This window comes from Telmatherina bonti (genome assembly GCF_933228915.1).
Source record: "Telmatherina bonti genome assembly, chromosome: 3".
Classification (NCBI taxonomy): Eukaryota; Metazoa; Chordata; class Actinopteri; order Atheriniformes; family Telmatherinidae; genus Telmatherina; species Telmatherina bonti.
The window spans coordinates 30,202,747-30,216,668 of record NC_136621.1 but is presented as its reverse complement, the minus strand read 5'-3'; positions in this window follow the sequence as shown (position 1 = coordinate 30,216,668).

Sequence of the window (13,922 nt, the reverse complement as noted above, 5' to 3'; positions counted from 1 at the left end):
CTCTGATCAGGATTGTTAGTAATGTCACTCTAATCAAAAGTCCAGCTTTGCTTTCAAAACTTCATTAAGCGCACATTCCAGGAAGATCAACTGAAGCAAGCGGTGGACATGGCTTTGTTTAAAGGAGGCCTTGTTGCTTGGCAGACAATTGTTCCAGCCTTCTCGTTTCCCTGGAAGATGGATTAGGCCATTTCCAAAAAGCTGGGCCTTCATTGAGGAACATGAATGCACCCAGTTACAGCCTTTAACTGACTTGATTTTTTAATCGATAACAGTGACCCCTCTCTGGGAGAATGCTGACCACATGAAAGCACGCAACATTCTGGTGCTCAAGGACCCAAAAGGCCATTACTGCCTCTAAATCAAACTATGCTCTCTTTGCCTCGGGCTATGGGAAGTACTGACACACAAAAGCGCACTGTCACTCATGTGGCTATTATTAAAAGACTTCCATAAAAATGTGTCTGCCTGTCCTCTTCATGAGTGAAGAGGGCAGTTCACAAGTCTGCTAGAAAGGAGTATATCTAAGTACGAGTGTCACACAAAAGTATGGCTTTTGCTCCTTATTCTTTCATGCCCATGTTGCTGCAATATAACATGATAGAAAATGAAATACTGTTGTCCCCCTGAGGTGATCATATTGAAAAAGAACATTTCAGCCTGAAGCTCAGACATGTAAGAACCATGAATAACGGGCTCCAGGTAGACACTGAGCAGAGCCAAGTGGGCAGGGGCCAGAGTCTGGCAGTCTGTGGCCAACTCTCCAAATGAGATTTATGATGTGCTTGACCACTATAGGCTATAAATACCATGTTCTCATGATAAACTGTGATTTTCCAAATATTCCATTGAATCAATATGGTAAACCAGAAAATTAGATAATATCATCTGCGGTATTTTAATAGCATACTTGGACTTCAGCTGTGCATGGACAGCACAGATAAATGGGAGCTTAATTATTGCTGTGAGAGCCCAGTGAGGAGTGTTGATTAGACTTGACAGTAATAGTGTTTTAATTGAAGCCAGTCTCAGCCACATCCATGTGAGTTTGGTGGTATAGATGCTATGTCTGGCTCAAGCATGCTTTCAGCAGTTTACCCTAAAGTGCTGCTTTAAAATGTCTGCAGTAATTATAGTGGCATACAGCTTTTCGCAGATCTGTCTATGAATGTCCAGCAACAGTGTTTGTACATAAAGCCAACAGCTGTTTCAGCAAGTTAACAAATTTTATCAGCAGAGTTCCCATTTAGGTGGAAAGAAATGTACATTTTGCCAAAAGTAACAAAACATTTGCAAGTTAAACAGATCGGCAGGTAAAAGTTTATGATTCATAGAAAGATTTTAGCAAAATGCATACAGAAATTTAAATGAAGTTCACTTTTTTTTTTAATGCATAAAATGTTTAACATATTTAATTGTACTTAATTGGCCTTTATTTTCTTCTAGTCTTTTTCTTTTTGAGACATGCAAATCAGGAAAGTTGAAAATGTGGAAAGCATTATGTGGGAATGACAATGAGCTGTTAGAAACAGCATGTTAATAAGAAAGCAGAGAACATGGTCCAAGACTAAAACGTTAAGACGACAACCTTAGCCGAGGGACATTAATAAAACATTAAAATAGTCACTGTGACATAAGTAATTGCTTTGTAAATTGTTGTTTTGAACCTTTGAGTTTGACATTGGGCCTTTAGCCAAATGTGACCATTAATGGATAAAAAAGTGGAGTTGGTTTGTTATATTTGAATCTCAGGGGACAAAAATATACGACTTTAAAGACTAACATCTATTTCATCACTAAACTATTTCTGAAGAACCACCTGTATACAAATCAGCAGAACTAACTCTTGCTATTGATGAGATAAAAGCTTGTGAGAAAACTTGGAGCCAGTGCCTAGTGCGCATCTGGTAATTCATTTTAAGGCCTATCCACATTGGCTTCATTTCAGACCGTGACTGACTACCTTTCTTCTATATTTTATATTCGATATATCACACATACATATATTGTATGTTCAGTGAGGTCACCATGTTGCTGTCAATGAAGAGTTTCTAGATTCAAAGATGAGTTGTTAAAATAAAAGAACATTTACAGCTGGAAAAGCACTCAGAGCACGCAAACTTCCACCAAGCACAATGTTAAAGAATCCTTCAGAAAATTCCTGGATCCAAACGGTGATCCAGATCAACACCAAAATTAAACCAGTTCTTTCTTTTTACATTTCCAAAAATGCCTGAAAATTCCATAAAAATCCATCCATAACTTTTTGAGTTATCTTGAACACAAACAGACAAACAAACAGATAAACGCTGGTAAAAAAAAAAAAAAACAAAAAAAAAAAACATAACTTCCTTGGCAGAGGTAACGATCCTTTGTGTCTGTTAAGCACAAAACAGTCGGAAAAAAACTGTAATTGGACTTTTTCCTTGATAGCTAGATGCTAGTACTGGTCTGCACTTGGCTCAACTGAGAGAGAAACTGTTTTGGAATGGTGGGTTTAAAGCATAGATGGCAGAGTTGAGCCAAGGGCGCAGTTCAGAAAAGGAGAGTGGAGAGTCCATGTCTGTCTTTCTTTCTGACCTACACATGTGCAACATACCTTTATCTGAAGGAAAGTCATCTGTGATGAGCATGACAAATCTTATAGTGGTTGCTAAGGCAAAACAGTCAGTGTAGAAGGTAGCCTGAGCAGAATGGTTTATGACTCCATTACATATGATTTAATATTTACCATTATGCTTTGAACACGTTTTCAGTCTCCTGCATGCCTTGGTTGGGAGAAAGGGGCAGGCAGCTATGTTTTTGCATGTGTTTTGTTGTGTTTGAATCACCACCATTTGTTGTTTGTTTCTGTTTTAATTGCATGCATGGTACTAGTTTGGTTTGTAACATTACTCTACCTGAGCCTCTGATGATACAGTGTTGTCTCACTTTGTTTACTTTTATTTGGTCCATATAGTCTGCTAAAGTAAAAACACCATTCCACCCTTTTCATGTGGAATTTTTAGTCCAAATGTAAATCAGAAGCTTTAAGAAGTAAGCATTAAATAAATGCTTACACCTTAGTTGCAGACTGACTTGTAGCACCATTGTTACTTTATTTTGCAGCATAGTGAACCATAGATGTTTTATATCTGTGTAATAGTCAGAGGTAGAAGTGTAAATATCCACAACACATCATTCACTTAAAGCACAATGAATTTTTGTGGATTTTGTTTGATTTATTCTGGATTTTTTTTAAAATAACAATTTAAAAAAAAAAAAACAAGAAAGTCTTCATTACTGTACCTTTAAACAAATGTTTAAGAATTACTGACATAGGTAGTCGTGAAGATGATCACAAAAATAACCTCAAATGCCAAGCACATTTGTGAATAGATGGTGTTCATTAGTGGCCAAAATTATTCCAAATATGAACATTTTTTATTTGTGAGAGGATCCAGTGGTCTCAGGTGCAGCAATGATGCACTGAAGTAGCTATTTCAAAATTATTATTCATTCATTCATTCATTCATTCTCCAAACCGCTCCGTCTTTGGGCGAAAGGCAGGGTATACCCTGGACAGCTCGCCAGTCCATCACAGCAAAATATTATTAAAAAAAATAAAATAAAATAATGTGCATGTGTACAGTTGTGGTCTATGTACATTTTTAAAATGTCATATATCCCAAATGGGGCTCTAGTACCTATCAAACAAAGCATTCACTGCAGTTTCAAAGCTGAGAGAGTTCTCACTTCACACATAGCTATTTGTCCATTCTGAGACTTCATAGACAGTATTTTAAGAAATAAAACCGAATTTATTTTGAAGTTATTAAAATACCAACATAAACACAGTTTTGAATGATTCATAACATTTTCTTGTCGCTGACTGATTTTGGTAAGTGCTATACGCTTATGTTTACTGTCTAAGTTCAAGATTGTTGGCTTTACTTGTATTTAAAATATAAAAGTGAAAAAAAATTTTCCACAAAAATGATATGATTTTATTTGTCCTTCCATGGGTCAATGTTAGAATGTAGATAAAAACTTACCTAATGTTTCAGACCAGAGGACTTGCTAAGATGCCATGAAAGGAACACTGCTAATGTTATTCCTTAGAGTTTGATATGAGAAAAACCACATTATGCATGGGCTAAGAAGGTTCAAAGCAAGCATTTAGATTAAAACTGCTTTACAGAGCAGTATCTTTGATTGAATACATATTTGTAAGTGAAAATATCTATTGCATTCAGAGCAAACTTTAGATTAGAGTTTTATCAGGACATTACTTCAGCAGTACTTTGTCATCTGTGTATGTATTATTTAGTGCTTTTCAAACTAAAAGTTCCCCTCTGGCCTTAATCTGACTTAGTGTCTGTCCATCTTGAGAGGTCCTTTATCGTTTCAGCAAGCACCTGTGGTGACATCATTTTTCTACTATCACTCGCTATCAAAGGTAGTGTGTAGAACTGAATTAAAAGACCGCAACACAGTGCTTTATTCTCCCAAAAATTGTGATGTTGGTACACAAGAAAGTCTCAGGGAAGAAACTCTACAATAAAGCATGTCTTTTTTTCATCTCCCTGTTGACTCAAGGGTGCTTTTTTTTAAAATAGTGCGCTTTAATTACAGTAATGTTAATCATCTTTATGAATGTTTACATACCCGTAGTATTTTCAAAGCAAAGTTTTTTTTTTCTGAGTTAATTCACTCCTTGGCTAACAACCTTGTTTTCTTACAGTTTTAGCTCTTAAAGTGTAAATTATACCATTTTCATAATCATGCATTTATGTTTTTTAGATTTCTTGCAGCTGTTACAATAAATTTAAAATTACTTTATTTGCTCAGAGTGATTCATCACAGCGTCTTTGATGATTTACCATGGAATACCAAGATTGTCAGGACCACCCCGTTCACTCACACAGTTACAGTATGTATATTAACAAACTATGTTTAGGGCACTCTGATTTTGTGTAGGCAAATACAAATACATCCATCCATTTTCTATAACCAAGCTTGTTACATACTCCACAAGAAGTAAGAATTGAGTTCTTGCTCTCGTGGCTGCAAGAACAAGAAAAAAAAATCTTGTTCGTCAGGTCCATACATGCTTCATGAGAAGCACGTCTGCAGCAGGGAGGGATCACTGCGGGGGGCGATATCTGCTTTTATCTGCAATGAACTCGGTTGTTACCTCCGCCAAGGAGGTTATGTTTTTCCCAGTGTCTTTGTGCTCAAAGGGCAGAATTTATTTCAACATTATGAGTTTTAATTACAATTTACATTAAAAAGTAGCAACAGTGGAGAATATTTTGATAATGCACATTTTCAGAAAGAAACACTAAAAGGCAACACAGTAGACAGCAGTGATCTGGGCAGCCCTTCATTATGGCACAGCTTCTTCTTTGTTCTTCCACTTGTTGCACATGAGCAATACTGCAAAACACTGCCCCCACAATTTTTAGTAGCACCACTCTGTTTGGCTAAACTCTCTGAAAACAGACTGAAATGTGCACAAAATAAACACAAAAGGCGGACAAAAGATGCCGGCCATTTGCATATTCAATGTTGAGCATAAATGAGTCCTAAGGGACAATTTAGAGTCATCTTATGAACCTAACGGGCTTGTTTTAAGATTGTAGGAGGAAGCCAAAGTACTTGGAGAAAATCAGCTCGTTTATTGGAGAGAACATGCAAACTTTACCCAGAAAGGTTCTGCCAAGATTTGAAGCAGGAACTATTATGCTTTAGTTCTAAATAGTGCTAACCAGGACACCACCCTGCAGCCCATACCAATACATGTAATAAGAAATGCTGAGAAAAACTTGTGTGCATGTGATACTAGAGACCCAAATAGTTTGTGTGTGTGTGTGTGTGTGTGTGTGTGTGTGTGTGTGTGTGTGTGTGTCTAATGTTCCTCATGCCACATTCACAATGATACCACAAACATCTGTGACTTATCCTGTAAGTGTTAAATACTTTCTGGTTCAGTCATAGGTCACTCAGATGTGTTGGTTTAGTCTTGGAATATTTCTGGTTTGGACGAGTGTGAATTTAATCAGTCAGAGCCCAAACACTCCGACCTTTGCGCCACAAACATATGACTCATGTAAGACATCCTGGATTCTTGGTCAGAAATGGACATACTGCCAGTACTCGGCCGACACCAACTAACCACTTATTCAAAAACTAAAATATTTTAACACACGCTTTTCTAGATGTGGCATCCTGCTTGTTGACACACACACACATGGATTAGGTGCATAAGTCCTAAATCACCGATAGCTGGATCTCTGTTTGGACCTCAAATTTTCATATTTCAGGCCAAGCAGAAGTTGTAAATGACAAAATTAGATAGAATAATAAAGTTGAAGGGTAATTTACAACTGTTATGACATAAAAATCTCAGCTACTAAGTAGTCAAGACCAATGTTGTCACACAAAATTATTTTTTAAATTAAAGAATTGTGAAAAAAATTAAAATGTTCTGAAATATTGCTCAACATAGGAAGAACTAGACAAGTGAATGTCAAATGTTTTTTTTATTCTGAATATGAAAATACAGGTGATAAAGTGAAGGACAAATTGTTGCTGTTTGCTGTGAGAGTCCGGCCACTGGCTTTCCATTCTTGTAGAGTTGCAATACAAGTTGCAGGGACGTAACCACAAATTATAAACTACCAAAAGGACTGTTATTTTTGTGAGCACCCACTTTTCATGATAAAATAATCCTGCTGGAATTTCTCTCCAGCTGTGGGCCCCTCAAATTGTCACAATCTCTCATCCTTCATGCATCAATAATATCCTCAAGGCTCAAGGATTAACCTTATGTTCAACCTCTGTACGCCTTCTAAGCTGCACTGATGTGTCCGACACCCATAAATCACTGAACAACCAGAGGGAGAAAAAGTGTTTTTTATTACGTCTCTCCCTGGTCCTTGCTGCTTTTAGTGGTTTGATGTGATTGGACCAGATGTATGTAGGTGTTCACTTTGACCTGACGAAATTCATCTTAACCCCCACCCCTCTCTCTCCCTCCAAAAAAAAAAAAAAAAGAGAACGAAAACTGTCAGAAAAGACCAAGTATGATCATGTGACGTGTTTTCTGTTCTAAAACAAAGGAACCAAGAATGTGCTCATAGTGGTTAACCTTGGCAACTTTTGAAAGAAAAACGTCCTTTCAGTTGTTCTCAGCCAATAGCTGCACACTATAAATGCTGAAAGACATTTCTGAGGCTGCAACAAAAGAGGGGACAGTGCCGTTCCTGAGCCACCCACTTATTTAGCTGAAGGCTGATGGTGGTGGATACGTTCATCATTAAGAACTGACACTTTAGCACGACAGGGCAGGAGGCATCCTCCAACACTCACCAAAAACACTCAATGAATCCTTTGTTCTGAATTGACAAATATACAGGGTGTCTTGCTCCTCTCCTTTTACTCATCCCCTAACAACTAAGTATTAACTGAGTTACAAGAGAAGCTGCATTCATGTGGGTAACTTTGAATATTTCTTATTTTGTAGTTTTAACCACAAGCCTTAGATCAGTCACACTATTATCTGGTGGCATGAATAAACACTGCATGCTTTCTTAAAAGAAGGAAGCTATTAAAGAGACTATATTATTCTGACATTAATTGTAATCTTGAAGGTTAACACATTGGTGCCTTCTCTTCTGGTTTACCATTGAAAAAATGTAGTTAAAAAGACAAACGGCAACTATTTGTATACAATGTTCAAGTTTTACTGCTCAGATAACACCAGTTTCTCCAGTTACATTGACTTGTTGTTTTGCTATTCATTGCAAACTTTATGATTTAGCATCAAACATTTTATGATTTTATGATTTCTACAAAAAGTTAGTCTACAATTCATTGTGACTGGTCTGACCTTTAAATACGAAAAACATGTGGTCGAGGTTATTGCTGCTAAACGAGGATCAGCTAGTAATTGAATCTCAAGGTTCACATACTTTTCCCACCCTGCCGTGTTACTGTTTACATGTTGTGTTCAATAAAAACATGAAAACATGTAATTCTGTGCAGGATTAACTAAAGAAGACTGTGTTTGTCTCTCGCTGTGACTTAGATGACATTTTATGTCCAGTTTATGTAGAAACCCAAGTAAACCCACTCACATACTTCTTCTTGAAGTATGGCTTTGTCCTTGTTGGGCTGGGCTTTCGTTGGTCCTTTTTAAGCTAGTGGGCAAACATCTGCTTTTTGAAGTCTGTCCATCTGTCTGTCTGCATAAATGAATGGGAATCTCGGAAAACCTAATGTTGGATCCCTCATACAAGAATGACACTTCACTTCTTGCTCTACAGCTTTAAGATAAAAAAACAAAGCATATTTCTTAACATTTCTATAAAATACAACTTAGAAATATCCTATGTTTGTACAATAAATTATGGATCATTGTCTCAGAAAAGATGCCAGTAGAGAACTGCATTAAACTTACATTCTACCTATAGCAACAGATGTAAGCATGCTGGATTATAGCAAACAAGCTAATTTGCATCTGTAGTCCTGACAAAGATAAAGAAAGAACATACAATTCAATGAAACACTAACATGTTAAGCCAAAACTGGGACTTACTGAAGTCAAGTTTTTGCCAGTGACTTTATATAAGTCACTTCCAACATTTTAGTGTGACTAGCCTTAAGCCCTATCTCTGAACCCGGCCCAAAAAGTTTGTTTTTCAGCTGTTATTCAGTCAATAATAGTAATATGAATAACTGTCACTAAGTCAAATGACTTGTTTCCCCTTGCATGCATTTATCTGTTATTCTGTCAGATGACAAAATCTAAACTGTGAGACAAGGGAGGAAGAGATGCAGAGACATGTGAAATTCAGTATCCAGAGTTCTGACTTGAGCCACAAACGTAAGAGGTTAAAATCAATGCAACAATTTACTTGTCTTCTAGGAGTCTCTTTTGGGACACTTTCACGTGTCTACCAATGTTAAAATTAAACCTACACCTATGGATCCACTGGTCACTTATTCACGACACCTGATTTTAAATGATAAAGAAGGTGTTGACCAAAATGCAAATCTTTATTGTGTGTTCACAAAATGTTTAGAATAAAGACTTTTTTTTCTGGCCTTAAATAAATAAATTTACAGGATGCAATGTTTTACAAAAAACATAGAAGAAAAAAAAATTTTGTAATGAAATTCCAATTTGATGTTAAAGGACCTTCATGCCTTCATGTACATTCCGTAGCAAGCGTGGCCCATCGCCAGACAGGCCGGAATATTGACAAAACTTTGTCTGAGAAAGCATAAACGTGTTCCCCTTAGTTTTTCATGGACTTTTTTTGTAAAATGTTCCCAATAAAGTTCATGTTTGCACTTGTGAAAGTTAAAGCCAAAGGTTTTGTTGTTTCCAGCAAGCCACTGATTCCAAACAATCTGTTATCAACAAAAGAACCAAACCAAAAAGCTAAATGCAAGATAAAAGATGCAATGAGTTGTTGATGCCACCTGTCTTTATAAGAAGCATGTGCAAGTGGGCAACCTATGACAACAATGACCAGACAGGCTCTCTGATTCAGTATGTTTATTTCTGTGGGTGAATCCAGTATGCTGTAATTGAGGCCAGGCATCAGCTACTCTCTTACAGAAAACCTGATGGTTGACCGAGACAAACACGATTATACATATATATATATATATATATATATATATATATATATATATATATATATATATATATATATATATATATATATATATATATATATATATATACACACTACTCACAAAAAGTTAGGGATATTTGGCTTTCAGGTGAAATTTATGGAAAATGCAATATGTTCATGCTACAGTGATATAATATCATAAAAGTAAGACATTTAAGTAGAAGGATGCACTACTGATTTCCTCATCTCAAAAAATTCATTCAACACAAAAGGTAACAACAATGGTAGTTACACCACAACAAAAAATTTGAACGTCTCAATATCTCGTCATGTGCCCTTGAGCATCAATTACAGCTTGACAACGACGTCTCCTGCTGTTCATAAGGCAACTTATTGCCTGCTGAGGCATGGCATCCCACTCTTCTTGAAGGGCAGCCCTCAGGTCATTGAGGTTCTGGGGTGCAGGGTTTCGAGCCTCTACACGACGGCTCAGCTGATCCCACAGGTTTTCAATGGGATTCAGGTCTGGAGAGAGTGCAGGCCATTCCATTTGAGGTACACCAGTCTCCAACAGCCGTTCCCTGATGATGCGGCCTCGATGAGCAGGAGCATTGTCGTCCATGAAGATGAAATTAGGCCTGTGCTGTTCATGTAGGGGCACAATCACTGGATTAATGATGTTATTCAGGTAGTATGGGCTTGTCACTGTACCATTCACAAAGTGTAGGGCAGTTCTGTACCAAGTGGACACCCCTGCCCACACTGTAACACCGCCACCACCAAAAGCTCGCCTGGTGACAACAGTGGCTGATGCATAGCGCTCTCCCTGACGTCTCCAACATCGTTGCCGGCCATCATTTCTGCTCAGTGTGAATCGACTTTCATCAGAGAACAGCACTGAGGCCCACTGGTTCCTCGTCCAGCGTAAATGCTCCCTGGCCCATGCAAGACGATGATGCCTGTGCCTGGTGGTGTGGTCAGGTACCCGTGCAGGTCGTCTAGCACGCAGACCATGCTGATGGAAACGGTTTCCAATGGTCTGACGTGACACTTGGGTGCCTCTCACCTCTCTTAAACGTGCCTGGAGTTGAGTGGCATTCATCATCCGGTTTCTCAGGGCAGTGTTCACAATGTAGCGGTCATCAGCACGGGATGTGGCCAAAGGACGTCCATTTCTAGGCCTTTCTGTGACTCTTCCAGTCTCTGGATATCTCTGTTGCAACCTGCTGATGACACTCTGTGACTCTCCAAGCTCAGTGGCCACTTCTGTCTGAGAACGTCCTGTTTGAAGCATCGCAATGGCAAGGGCCTGTTGTTCCATTGTTAGGTGTCGTCTTGGTCTCATGATGTCAAAATGTGAACAGCATGATGAGGACAACTGTTTAAACACCAGCTCTAATTGAACCAGGACATTTATTGGTCAATTCAAGGATCACACACCTGCCGTGATTTTTGCCGTTAAGCTCCTTGTTAGAGAACAGCAACTTGTGCAAAATTTATTGAAACATTTAACAGTTGGACATGTGCATTTCACATTAAGTTCACCTGTACAGGTTTGAATGCATTTTAGGCTTGTTGTGAAATTTCACCCAAAAGCTGAATATCCCTAACTTTTTGTGAGTAGTGTATATATATATATATATATATATATATGACCAAACCCCTCCCCAGCCAAGGATCTGGCTGGGGAGGGGTTTGGTTAGTGGCCTTTCTGTGTGGAGTCTGCATGTTCTCCCCGTGTATGCGTGGGTTCTCTCCGGGTACTCCGGCTTCCTCCCACCATCCAAAGACATGCATGTTAGGTTAATTGGTTACTCTAAATTGCCCCTAGGAATGAGTGTGAGCATGAGTGGTTGTTCGTCTCTCTGTGTGGCCCTGCGATGGACTGGCGAGCTGTCCAGGGTGTACCCTGCCTGCCGCCTAAAGCCAGCTGGGATAGGCTCCAGCTTCCCCGCGACCCTGAATTGGATTAAACGGTTCAGAAAATGAATATATATATGTGTATATATATATATATATATATATATATATATATATATATGTATATATATATATATACATATATATATATATATATATATATATATATATTTATTTATTTATTTATATAACGACACCACAGTTTGATGAGCAATGTGAAACGGAGTCGTGGCGCAAACATATTTACATAACAGATGTTTGACTTCATGGAGGTCTGCTACTTGAAAAGACCATTGATTTACACTCTAAAAACCCTGAGTCAAACCAAATTAAGTGGCAGTGGTCAGGTTAGCAGTGAGACAGTCCAGTCAATTCAAATTCTCATGTTCAGAGTATGTCGTGAACACACTTCGGTCTTCTGCAATGTTTGGTCAGATATCATTTGGCCCTAATTGTGTTGCAGAGCCACATTTGTCATGGTGGTTTCAACAACACTTGCATGCTTAAGGGATCTTGGGAATTTCTACAAACCATGCTCGCCCATTCCTTCCCTGGGGAGATGTTTAGGCCAGATGTGGTGCATATCGGGCATGTTTTGTTCCTCAGTCACTATGCACATGCTGACAACGTTGGTAGGAATTTGGTTTTGAGAAAGTGAACAAAGTGTCTGTGGTCAGGCACAAAGCAAAGATCCATTCCTCGGGTAAGAACTCAGAATAAAATGTCCTATTTTGTCATCATGTAAATGACACTCAAATTGTTTTCCAGAATTTATTTTATAATATAATGTTTTCAGGCTATGTGAAACCAGAACCTTTGAAGCGATGCAGTAAGACTTCCAACAAACCTGTGCAAACAGTGAGCATAATATACTGTAGGATAAAATTTGCAGATGGAATCAGAAACTAATTTGTAACTTCTTACCAATGACTACAAGCTGGAGGGAAATACTAGAAACACTGTCAAGTATATTGTATTATTTAGAGATGTTCAGATTAACTGAGCAGAAATGTTTATAGTATGATGTGTAAATCATACTATCTAGAGTAGCGAGAGTGATCACATAAGGAAATGATGTGTTAGAGTGATGCTGAGGATGTTGCTGAGAAGTAAAGTCACACTGCAGGGGATCTGATTTTCTGTAGCAAGTTTCTTATAAACTTTTTTCAAGAAAAATGCATCTTATGATTAGATCAAAGGAATTATTCCCATCACCTGTATGTCTAGTTTTCTGATAGGCCATCCAAATCTTACACACTGAGTATAAAATGGTAGTGATAGGGGACTCTGGAGGGGCCACCAGGGATCCTCACCAGGTGCTGGAGTCAGGGTGGGCAGGCAGACAAATGGCTAATGTTTGTTAGATTTGAACTAATGTTGTCTCATGTAAAGGAGACCAGTTGGGCTGCAGTTGAACGAGTCACTCTTGAACACACAGGGAACATACACTAAAAAGAATAGACAATCTGGCGGAGACTGAGTGCACAAGCTGGTACTTGATGAACTCTGTGACGAGGTGGAAGCACATGCAGAGTTAGCACCCGGACTCCACCCCGCAGATGATCCACAGCCTTCCCAAAACCTCTACTCAAGGGGAAAAAAATCACAGTTCCAGGCAGGGCAGGACTTTGACAGACTGTCAAGACATCTGTTATATCATGTTCAAATGTGCAACAACAGTTTAGCTATTAATAATTTATGAAGACATGTAAACTGTCAGCTACAGTGCACAACTTTCTCATATACCGCAGTTGAAATTAAAGTATGAAAATCTTTCTCAATAAAGTTAGCATCAGATCTGTAACACTTTGATATGTCTTCCGTCTTGCAATGAAATGATCAGTTTTGGACAACATAGACTGCTAACCATGATTCTCATTACAGGGAAGCAAAGGGGAGTTTTCCTCACATTAAACGCTCACCTGACACACTGAGGTGGAGCACTAAAAAACAGTGCCCTTCACTTCATTCATTCATTCATTCATTCATTCATTTTCCGAACCGTTTATTCCAATTCAGGGTCGCGGGGAAGCTGGAGCCTATCCCAGCTGGCTTTGGGCGACAGCCAGGGTACACCCTGGACAGCTCGCCAGTCCATTGCAGGGCCACACACAGAGAGACGAACAACCATACTCACGCTCACACTCACTCCTAGGGGCAATTTAGAGTGACCAATTAACCTATCATGCATGTCTTTGGATGGTGGGAGGAAGCCGGAGTACCCGGAGAGAACCCACGCATACACAGGGAGAACATGCAAACTCCACACAGAAAGGCCACTGACCGAACCAGCCAAGGATCGAACCAGTGACCTTCTTGCTGTGAGGCCACAGTGCTAACCGCTGCACGGCCCCCTTCACTTCATATTATATT